The sequence below is a fragment of the Bradysia coprophila genome (assembly GCF_014529535.1).
Source record: "Bradysia coprophila strain Holo2 chromosome X unlocalized genomic scaffold, BU_Bcop_v1 contig_39, whole genome shotgun sequence".
NCBI classification, from domain to species: domain Eukaryota; kingdom Metazoa; phylum Arthropoda; class Insecta; order Diptera; family Sciaridae; genus Bradysia; species Bradysia coprophila.
In genome coordinates this window covers 1971791-1984552 of record NW_023503329.1, presented here as the reverse complement: position 1 = coordinate 1984552, position 12762 = coordinate 1971791, and the positions used below count along the sequence as shown (strand labels likewise).

The 12762-nt window shown below is 35.1% G+C and overlaps 1 protein-coding gene across 2 annotated transcripts in view; it reads left to right on the top strand.

Annotated features, from left to right (window-relative positions):
- The window catches only part of LOC119069735 (nucleolysin TIAR), a 524443-nt gene that overhangs the window by 12909 nt on the left and 498772 nt on the right, over positions 1–12762 (top strand). The gene's annotated exons all lie outside the window — the stretch shown is intronic.

The following is a 12762-nucleotide window of genomic DNA, read 5'->3' as shown; positions in this document are numbered from 1 at the left end:
TAAAGTAAGATAATGAAAGTGTTTGAACTTTGCCATTAGCTCTAAAGCTCAAATGTAGATTTTTCGAGATTGTAGAAATTGGACGCCTATTTCACATGCATGGCATTTTTTTAGACACATGCCATCGTTGAAGAATGTTAGAAAATCGAAGTTCAATTTCACGAGAGCAACGATAAACCTAAGACTTTTGTATTTTGAAAATAGATAGACAACGCATATCCGAAGTGAAAAGTGAAAACTATTTAAACACATTTCGCCCAATAGATGAGTCTCGCTGTGAACCTTACTGTTGCTTGAAATATAATGACAAAAAAATTTATCTCACGTAGGCCCAGGCCTACAAAATGTGCTAGACTTGAATTGCCTGCAATTCGATTACATAGAATAGTTATTTGCTTACCTAGGGCATGAAACTATCGATTCGCCATACTATTTTTGAAAACATAAACAAAGTGACAGTTCGAATAAGTAAAGTTCGATTTTTGTCCCACTGGAGAGAAAGTGTTGCACTTTACTAACTAGAAATGTCATTAGACCAGTCGTCAAGAAAACACCATTTTCTCATGACCTATTGAGGGGAGAAAATAAGGCAAAACACAATGAATAATATATTTTGAGTTTGCTCTATGCAAGGCCGTAGCTAGACTGGTAGACCTTATTTTCAGGGTGAAGTCTTCTGAATTTCTTTGAAATGTTCCTGTAATTTGTGGATCCTTTGTGTCTTCTGCAATAATTCCTCAACGGGTGTTACCCTTCGAAAGTAAGGTTTTCAGTGTATTTTGGTCGAAGATCAATTCGAGAAAATGTCATGTTTAGAAGGATTGATTATTGTATTTTGAGATAAAAATTTTCTCAGAGTGTGCTCTAGAGTCTTCAGGGTGAGTCCAGCTCACCTTTTCTCCCATGTAGCTACGGCCATGGAAGATCTGAAAGTAGGACATGTACAGTATGTTACTTCAAGTAAATACGATCAACGTCAGATGTCCCTACTCTGAAGCATATTACGAGATTCCATATATGGGAGACTATTGAATTGATAGAAACAGAATCGTGGCTTCAGTTCGTTTGTTTTAATGGTAGTGATAAACATAACTACTGGAGCAAGACGTTTTCGTAAATAGCCGAACTCAACGGCGACAATTAGCCAAATTAGAAAAGGCCATTGTCGACAATTTGAATTTATTTTCAGGAAAAGATTTTCTTTCGTCGTGCATATCTTCACACTCGGTAAAAACTGATATAAAGAGAATATCCGATAACTCCTTTACGTATGCACTACACCATATAATAAACACCTTTTCCAATATAACATACAATTACAGCGGAGAAAGTGGAATGAAGTGGCAAATAAGTAATGTGAATTTATATATTCTGTAAATGAAGTTGAGAATAACTAAGGATATTTTGGATTACGTGTAGGTGGTGGCGGTGATGGGTGGTGTTAGTGATGGTGGTGGATTGGATATTCAGGGTATAGAACGCACAAATACGGGTGTTAACATGGAATTTAAATTTATTTGCAATAAGACTAATTGAGATGATATTAGGTAAATTTAAATTTATTCAAATTACTATCATAGGGGTTGCTTTTATGATGTACGCCACACACCATTCGATGGCATAATTAAGTTAAAGTGTATTTTATTGCCAAATGATGTTAAGAAATATGTGTGTTTATTCTACCGTAGAAAGTTATTTACCGGGATATGACAAATGTGTATCCGGTTTTGATGAGGATGAGAGGAAGCTTTTAAAACTTACATCTGAAATATGAATATTACCATCATAAAATTAGGATCGCATTCAGATGGTTGGTTTTGTGTGTGTTCATTTTGAGAACCTGTAACACGTTGTCATTCATTTTTCTTAGGCGAATGACATCAATAAAAGTATCGGTGGAAGAGCATTTGTCGACACCTTTACCCTTCCCGAATAAAGAACTGCTTCTGAAATAGAAATTATAATACTTGTCCGCACTTGTATTGAAATAAATCTCATTTTCGGTGATAGCATCACAATTCTATTGTTGAATTATGTCGGTGTGGTAAACAAATGATCTGTTACAAATTCCTGCCCGCAACCAAATATTACAAACGGTACATAAAACCTGTTAGTCCCCAGTATACATCGTACACGGTTCAAAATGTTTTATGCAAAGATTTTTACAGTTTTGCATCCCATTTAAATTTCTCTACAACATTCCACAAAGCGAGTGTGTTATACATAGTCGAAACTGGACACAATATCGGATGGACGGGTATATAGCAAAAATGTTTTATATGGTTTTAGTGTTGTTGATGTTGTTTCTGATAGTATACATAAACATTTAAAAGCTTCTTTGACATTTTGTCTGGCGTTTGTATTTTATTTGTGAACCTTTTTGTCGACACTAGCGGCAAAAATGTGTCAGTTTCGATACGGGACACAAAAGCACATAGATTGATTCATCTGCAGCAAATACGTACTGAGTTGGCACACAAAGGGATTAGATACACCATCCATAATAACCGGTAGACGGGTAATCATTTTTCATAATAATCAACATAGCGATATTGTATGCACGGTACAGACAATTGAATGAAAGTACAACGCGAAATGCGACCACAGACAGCAGAAAACCATTATATGTGTTCATAACATTTCGAGCTTTCGCTGTCCACACGGATTACGTTTCTTCAGCTCGAGGCTGGTATCTGGAAAGCTGATTTCTCCTTTTTACTGATTCATTTGAATGAAAATTGTTGAATGAAGCTAATCAAAATATACTTTGAAAATTGGGCCTTCCTTAATGTAATGGAAAAATAGCTTTTCCTGCTAACAAGGGCCCTGTGTCTAGGTAACTTTTCTGTATATTCTAGGGAAGTGCAAATGCTGTTTGGAAACTAAAACTCAAATCTAATCGATTTTTGTATAACTCAATAGACAAGTCTGGTGAGTTTTTTTATCCTTTTCTCTAGTGGCGACATCTATGCATTTTCATACCTGAATCTACAATTCCACATAGAATTAGCCTTTTTCTCTAGTGGCGCCACTCATGCTTTCATAGGTGAATACGGATCAACATGCTCCGTTGCACGTTTCTATTTCATTTCATCATAAAATTACCAATGCCAGCGCACTATTTCTAACTAGATAGATAGATATGAAGGGTGTGGAAGGAAGTCAAATAAATTGACAGGAACCTGGATAATAATCATTTGTTCCAAGTCCCTCGTTCTTTTGTTTATTTAAAAAATTTCTTTTCAAATATAGATACGATAGTCATGATTACAATTAATTGGGAAATATCTTGATCGGTGGCCGCTTGCGACGTGAGCCTTAGGCTAATCTGTTGGTTCGTTTAAGCAAAATCGTGAGGCTGTCTCAATGAAGGTTCTTCAGATCCACATCCTGGAGAGACGATTCGGGTTTTCCTAGCAGATTAGGTCTACTTCTACTTTATCTGACACAATCACTAATTATGTGATAACCCGTTTCCTCACCATTGCTTATCTTGCACAAATCTTCTGGTTTCTGCAAATGTTAAAAGTTCTACGAGGTTCTTCGAAAAAATATCTTCAAAGCAATATATAGTCACCATCCATCCACACATATCATTGAATTCGTCACTTTTATTTCTGTGACAATTTTTACACAATTATACGCTGCTTCGTTCTAATGCTTCCACAGATTGCATATAGTGCAGTCTTTTGTGTAGTACCAACAACAACAACAACACACGGAGCACACATTACACTTTCCTTTCTATCACGCCATTAACTTCATCCTCTGTACTTTATTTATAATAGCGCAGAAAGCATAAAAACGAAGAAGAAGAAGAAAACATTTAACATTTTCTTCTGCAATATATTTTCCGATTTCTATTCTTTCATTCTTCTTCGGCAAAATTCTCGCTACACTACTAGATATTCCACATTCGATCCTTGCTCGAAACTCAGTGGAAAAAATAAAGAAATGTAATCGCAACCTATTCCCTATTCTGTTGTAGACGCAATCAGCAGAGAGAGGGCACATGCATTAAATATTACTTTTGGAGCGGTTTTTCTTTTTATTTATTTCATTTTTATATTTCTATACGCTCAATGTGTTTAGTCATTTCTTCATCTGTAAAATTGCATTTTTTTGCCATCGGAAAAAATGTGTATTTTTGAGGTTAAATTTATTCTCTTGAGAAAAAGTAATTTCCTGTTTATTTTCTCATACACAAAGAAAATTAAAGCAATTTTCATGCTTAAATTGCCAGTCGATGTTTATAAATGTGTGTTTATCAAAAAGCGAATGAAAAGAAGCAACAACGGGAAAAGAAAGGCAAGGAAAGTAGAAAAAAAAAGTTTCTCCTTTTGATTTTCAATAGATTATCATGCTTCCTTTCATCGTTCACAAAATGTATTCGATGATGTGTTTTATACCCACACTGGGTGCCAATATATCAAATAGTATCAAAAGTATGATCAGTTCATGTTTACCAGTTCGAAATAAGTTTACGAAAAGTTGAGTTCTTAAACTTTGTGTTCACTATTTTCTCTGTATATACTACATGTTAAGGCGTGAAGGGGTATTGAGCCAAAAGTTGGTCCGAAACTTTGTGGACATTGGGCAACGACACTATAGCCCAAATTTGCTTGCAAAATTTCGTTAGAAAAATGATTTAAAAATGTAATGGTAAGCAATAGCCTCTTTTCCTGAATGCAAAGTCTGTTACTTCAGTAGTTCTTTAACATTTTGCTATGCATTTGTGTCTCTCTTCTGAGAGAATTTTTTTACTCTTTTATGCGAAAAGCCCAATTTAAGAGAACGTTAGCTCAATTTGAAATCGTTGTAGATAAACAGATGACTAGCTCTTTGTAAAGATAAAAGAAATTCAAATTGTCTCTACTGCTGGATGTACGCATCTTAGCCCGGACAGATCACAGTCCAACGTCCCTTTAGAGTTACTAGCATCCTTTAAGACAAATTTCTTCAGGGAGACTAGCAATTCAATGTAGCTGTTACAGTTACTACGTAATTCATGTTTGATTACGGATCAACATATTTTTTACTAGTCATCTGACGGGTAAAAAAAAACCAACCCAAAAACCTTTAAACAGTTATCCATGTCAAAAATACATTTCTGAAGATGTTTTACATAACGTACACACTTGTTTCGTCTCGCAAAAAAGAAATGTATAGAGATACAGGTCGGGTTAAATAGGGCATTCTCTCTTGACTTGTGCGGAGGATATGTGTGTTTAATCAAACTGAAACCGTATGTTGTAAAATATCAAATAATCAAATCTCTTAGAAGTTACGCAGATTACATCGTTTTAACGAGAATACGAAAAAGGGATTTTTGTGGATGTAATGAAATGTCAAAAATACGATTTTGTTTTAGATAAAAATTTTGGAGTTTTTTTTTGGGCGATTATGGTTCAGTTGAGTTGATAAAGTTAAATTTATTTATTTTTTGCTTCGATACAGAGAACACAGCTACAATTCTTTATCGGTGTATGTGCTAATCGATAATCGAACAGAAATTTAGAAATTCATCGATATTTAAACGTTCTGCTGTACGTTTGAACTTAATTAGAAAACGTTTTTATGGTGTGAATGTCTGAATTAAAAAAAAAATAAGTAAAGATTTCATTGCCTGTCCCATGCGAAAGTCGACCATTATAAAGCAGTTTGCCCCCAGCGAAAATTATCCATTACTTAAAGAATATTTTTGGTTTATGTTACGTTTGTATAATCAACTTATAATCAGCTTTCGCATGCAAAGTTGAATGAATAGTCGACAAATCATTAGCTGAGTCAATGAAGCAAATTTTTTGCTCGATAGTTTCCAATTGTTGTACTAAACCAATATAATAATTTGTAAAAATGGAGTTAGGATGCAACAGACTGTCGCTGACAGAGAGCTATGACGCTATGAGTTGAAAATATTTTTCGAAATCGAAGGAACGGACTTGAATGTGGATTAATGTTAAGAGCAACGATTCGCAGAGTGTCGACAGGACAATATGTTGTAGTGGAATTTAATGCTATGTTTCTTTCAACATTCGATTCAGCGAGTGATTCGTGTTGGTTTGAAATTTGTCATGCGATCGGTTTGGCCAATAAAAAGGACAAAACGATAAGGCACTTTATTTGACCAGCTGAAGTAAATTCATGTCTAAATTTCACTGACGTCTACTGTATGTCCCAATATTATTCTGGATTTGGGACCTCTATTTTCTTACATATTCCACACGGTCATCATTTCATCGAACCCCTTACTCCGAAAGAGAACTTCATTGTCCTACAAACCCCTTTCACGGACAACGAGCACCTTATCCATTATGCCATGATTCTTCAACAAAGAAGTGGGAAGTTTCGCCGGTTTTGGCAAAATTTGGTCGTTGCTCTTAAGACTGAAATTCTGAGAAACGCTGTATGCATTTTTCCTACATTTTTTTCGTCGGGCATATTGAATTGAATGAAAATACTTTTGTGTTTTACACAATGGTTTGCTGATTGTTACCATTGTTTCGGCTTTGTTTAGATCTGTCCCATCGTTTGACTGAAAACAAAGTTAAAAATTATTTTTTTTTAAAGTAGCAGCACGAAAAAAGAATAAAAAATAGAACTGAAATAATGGCACTTAAATTACAAGCTGCTTTCAATTTCATTTTATATTGTGCACAAGCATTTCGTATTCCGTCGAACTTATTCCATTCTATTTTTCACTTGTTTCTCGTTTTTCTTTTGCAAAAGGTAATCTAGTTGAACGAATTTGCTGCGGTACATGTATAAATACAATACATTATTTCGAATAATGGATTTGTTAGGCTCACATTGAAATTGAATTGAATGAAGTTTCGCTTAGTTGCTTGAACTCGGCACATAACAAAAGCTATCACAAAGTATAACATAAACTCTTATGTCTCAATTCAGTTTTCCAGTTATGCTAACAATTTATACGATTTGCGATTTCTTGCAATTTATGTCTGTGTCTTATAACATGGGTTGTTATATGGGTAGAGAAAGAGAGAAAATTTGCAGCATATAACGCGTGTTGTGTTGTTAAGAAAATTGTAAGCTTCTTTACGAAGCGGATGCAGAAAACTTTAAATGTTGCTATTTAAGATTTTCCTTGATACAGATTTTACTTTGTTATTGTTTTTGAGTATATGAACGTAAACATATTGTTCAGACATAATTTCTGAAGCGATTTCATTCTACACGGACAAAATTCTTGGATCGACCGGCTTGAAAGGCCATGCGGTGAGGGAAAAGACATTCAAAAGAACTTTCATTTGTAAATGGAGGTGGTGACTTTCGGAACAGAAATTAAGTCAATCAATTCTTGTGGGTAAAATTACAAGACTACAATCGATCCAAGATATGGGCGGAAGTAATGCCACATATAACCGAATCAGATGTGCAGTGGCACGAAGGTTTGCTATAAACGCCATCTCTCCCTTTCTTTAAAATCTCAAAATTGCTTAGAAACCTGGGCCATCTGTTTTGTGATAGACCTTGAGTTGACCAAAAGCAGAGAGCTGGGTACTTATGGCAACTGGGACGTAACCTTGAAGACACGTCCCAGTCGCCATAATTATTATCTATCTGATCGAAAATATTGTTTAATGAAATGTCGTCGACACGAATCGTGGCGACAAGCTGAAAGTATTCAAACATTGGTGTAAACATTTTATAAGAAGAGCTAGCTCTTCACATTTCACTAATTTTAATAGTCAATGTCGATAACAAATGACTATAGACTAGCTTGTGTATTCATGTGCTTGTACATCGGTTGATCACAGATTTTTCTTGGTGCTCACACATCTACAAAACACACGCGCAAGGATTGTCTTATTATTATTATTATTACTAAGAGGAGCATGTAATATATAAGAAATTGTTAAAACCACACAATGTATTGCACTTACTTAATCCACCATACAATGTTAGATTGAAAGTGGTTACGTATAGTTGCAGCGCTACAGTTGCACGTATAAAATGCATGTAATGTACACAGTTTGATGAGATGAATTTGGCTGGATTCACGGTATATAATGTATTACGTTACTTGGTAGACTTTTAATTTGGCTGTAACATGGAATCGTTACATTATTTATATTCTTTGCCATAACACACTTAAGTTCTTTGTGTGCTTAAGATGAGTAGTTTTCATACGTATACACACACAATACACACAACGTTGGCAAAGCCATACATCCTTTTCACATTCATAATACTACAAGTTTCTGCTGTCGTAATACGAGATAGGAGACGAATAAATCCGATTTCATTTTTGACGGAGGAAGAATGTGAAATCTGCAATTCATGCGAAAAGAATTCTATACACACAATGCAAGGGAAAAAGCTTTGTGAAGCTAAATAGTAATGGAGTGCTCCACGACAACACTTTGAGCTCCATGGCGAGGCCTGCATACTTCGTGTACAACGACTATAATCTTAGAGATAGGAAGGTCCCACTACTTCCAATTCCAATATTTCAGTCTACATTTCAAAATTCAGAGATGGATTGAGTCTTTGCTTGGTACGCAATATCGATCGGTTTCAAGTTTGGTATCGGCAGTCAGGATTACCTAGAATTCATTAGTAATGCCTCTTTTTGCTCCAGGTCCTAAATCCCCGACCTTGAGTGTTTAAAGTCACAAATCCTTACAAAATTTCAACATTTAGCATCCCGAATTACTACCAGTCGTAATGAACCTAAAGTTGCAAATTTTGAGACTTGTTATGTCCGTGATAGCTTGTGTGTGAAAAATGTAGATCATTGAAAACTGATGGACTTTGTGTTTCCGGTGGTGATCGAGGTGGTGATATCAGGGAAAGTTGAGAGGAACTAACTTAAGGAACTAAAGATCCAAATGATTGATGTCAAACGAAGCTAATTCTACATATAATATTCGATGGAGACACTGCATGGTAGATACGCTCACAACAGCTCACTGAACATCAGAAAACACCCAACTTTGTTTGAAAATCAAATTTGTACCAGATAGGTACCTACATGTACTGAAAGCTTATAGTCCAACAACTTCTTGTTTGTAACACCAAAAGTATTTGAGCTCGGTGCAGATTAAACATCTTAATTTAACGATCCATTTAATCCTAAAGATTCAACACAACAGAGAAATCTCATTCATCCCACCAAAAATACGCTAATTATGTACCATACAAATTAAAGCACCTTTACAATTTACATACCTATATACCCTACGTTCTAAACATCAAATAACTCACAAATGTTATGCAAACATTTCAATTCAAAACATACTTTGAATAGTTATTGCTTACGAAATAACAAACACATAGTTCAAAAGAAGCACAAATTATGTACGGTAACATCATCCCATGCTAATATTGCTCAGTTCCTCTTCTCTATCTTGTCTCTGCCATGCTGTCGTCGTCGTCGCATTATTATCGAACATGGGGTAGTATGAATGTTGAGTGCGCCCCCGTCTTAGAGGGAAACATTCTATGAATGTTCATGTGCAAAACTTCTATATATCGGCAGATTCTAGCACTTTAGCATCCGAGAATCTCGGGGATACATTTTGCCATACCTTAAAGCGTACATAATCTTTGAAGTGGTTCACTTCTTTTTGCTTGTTATATTTTAATATGATATGTGACTCTCGTACACTTTCCACACCATAGCTGAATGGGTGTAATGTGTGTTTATGCTTCATAGAATCTCATTCAAGAATACACAAATAAAGAATATATGGCAGAACATTTATTCGACGACTTTACTACCATGTGTACACAACATAAACACGTAAGAGAAAGTAAGTATGTATCCATATAAAGTAAACACGTTCATAAACTCATCGTCACTTTAAATATGAGACGCGTAAACTGTGTACTCAGTGACTATCCTCACACTTCCCCCCACACACACACACGAATATACACCTCGTGTGTGTTATACACAGCGATTCTGCTGTAATAGAACTTGATGTTGAATCAAAAATATAAGAAGAAGAACTCGTAAGGTAAAATGGATGTGCTTAAAAGGGATGTAAATGCCACCCATAAAGGCAAAGATTTGCATACATTATGCGGGGTATAAGGTCGTAAAGAAGGTGTCTTATTGTATGTTCCCTCTTAATTTATGCACAGTGTATCCTGTTAAAAGGAAAATTAAATAGGATTATGCTGTTCTCGGTTTGTGTTTATGTATGTAAATATACAAAAATATATTTTTCTTCTTCTTTTCATTCTTTCGTTGACGCTGTTGTAGTTTTATTTTTCTCAGATAAAATTGCAAGAAAATATGAAAACTGGGAAATTATTTATTTATTTTTTTAAACTTCACTGCCGCGGCTAAGGTATGGGTGATCGGGGAGAGAGGTTCCTTTTTTAATGAATGGAGGTGAGACGGTTAATTGCATGTATGATAAACATGTACTTTATCCAATGCTTCAGTGTTCAGCAGCGTGAGTTGGAGGAAATAATTTTAATTAAGAAGACGAAAGCGGAATAATGCACTAGCAATTACACTTTAAATGTTGAATGACGTGTAAGTGTCGTGATTAACGTGTCCTACATTTTTTTTCTTTTGTTCTTTTCTTCTTTTCAGCAATGGGAAAATTGCAGTCAAACCATGGGTGAAAGCGCTCAAGTGCTGTCGTTAGTATGACATATACACATGATATGTGGCGTAGATTTTAGCGTAAAAAGTAGCTCATTTAATAATATTTTTTTTAAACAAATATTCCTGTGCTGATCAGCTGTTTATCAGAAATATGTTGGTATAAAGAACTGTATGTGTCCGACTGCTGGTACATGTCCGGTCACTGGTGCCGTCACTGTACATGCCTAATTTCACTATAACACTTGCCTATGTCAAGTTTGACAGCATAAAAGAAAAAAATTGAATTCGGTCTTTCCGCGTACCTCAGGTAACCTGTAATTAGTGTCACATATTTCTGAAAATTTCTGAGAATGTTGAGAGTTTCGAGAAATTTATTTCGATGTGCGTATCACTTTTCCGCATACAAAGGACTTCACCTCTAAAGAGATTCTCTAAACTTTCTCTAAATGTAGGGCGGCTTCACTTCTAGAGTTTTTTTTGCGTAAATTACACAAGGCAATTTGCAACCAAAACCAATTGTGCGACGTTAACGGAAAGATATCGTCACTAAGAAGTACGAATCATACATAAAAAGCAAGAACTGTATTCCCATCATATTTGTCTGCCGCTGATACATTTTCCTCGTAGATAAACTTGATTAAAGAAAAATTAAATTTAATTGAAGAGTGGTCATAAACTTCAAATCCCACAAAAAAAAGTCTCAAAAGATAATTTCCATAAATTGAATTGCTTCATCACCAATTCTCCTCTGTGCCCAAATGGTATATCTAACCTCCACTAAGTGAAATCAATTATCAATCAATAAATACAGAGTTAACTTTCACGATAAAAAAGACCGCAAAATGCCACAAAAGCGTCAATTATATTTACATCTAACCCACACACGGCACACACAACTTTTATCTCAATATAGGAGAACTTTATGGAAAAAGTTTTTCTATTGCCGACGCTATTATACACATAAAAGAAGTTCATTTGTAACATCTTCCAAATCCGATTTGTCAAAGAAATATTAGAAACCATTTCCCAAATGGACATAATTTCTTCAAATGCGATATCGAAATGTGACAATGTTTTGTCGGATGGTTTTTTTTTCATATATAGCATAGCTGTTCCAGCCCGAAAAAAATATATCAAAAGGTGCCAGTGAAATCTATAAATTTGCTTCTTATGTCGGAGTATTTATGTCAGTTTTTTGTATTTATTAATGTTTGCACTTCAGAGATTTTGTTTGACGAATGTGATTTTTTTGGCTGGTGTGAATTTCGGGAACTTTTTCTCGGAAGTAGGCTCGGTTGTCTGTTACATTCATTCTAGCGAACATGGTCACAGATCAGCACAATATTTTTAGAACTGCTGGTCTGGAGACCAACTTCATTCTATTAAAAGATAACATCATACTAGAAAGATGATATTAGATGGCACGCTGGTGAGCAGAAGTAACGCCATCTGTTATCCACTCTTTGCATTATGCACTCGCCATAGCGCTTTCTTTAAAATTTACTCATCGAAACTCTCAAGAGAGAGAGAGAGAGAACCAGTAGGGAAATAAATTATTACAATCGGATTCCAGCTGATCACAAGTGCAACTGAATCCCTCTAATGGCCGACTTTGTTAATTGGAGATGTCATTTCTCATTTTATATTGGTGAATTTTTCAGATCAAACGTCCTCACCAAGAATTGGTTGCTGTGAGTAAATTGTTTCCAGTCAACGTTTTAAACCTATTTCAGTTAGTGACGATACGAGTAGTGGATAGTATGCATTGAACAGTAGTAATTTCCTGAAACAGATTTATAATTTTATTAAAAATTCCACTTCCGCTATTTAAAAACGAACTATCGAGGACGCTTTTGCATTCTACCGGTAGACGTGCTTTGCAACAGTTTTTTTTAGCGTCATTTAAACTAAATAAAAATTTCACTCACATCCACTTACTCACTGGGTGCCATGTGACCGCAAATTTGGATCACATAAAATATGCTTTCAATTTAAAGGCTTCCGGTATTCTTCCACATATTCCAGTGTATTTGTCCATTAAAAATATAAAATATGTTATCATCTATCCCCAACGACAAAGAAAAAGGTTTAACCTAAATGTGTTTATATAACAGACGGCCCCACATATTTATATATATATATATATATATATATAAAACGTCCTGTATGGTATA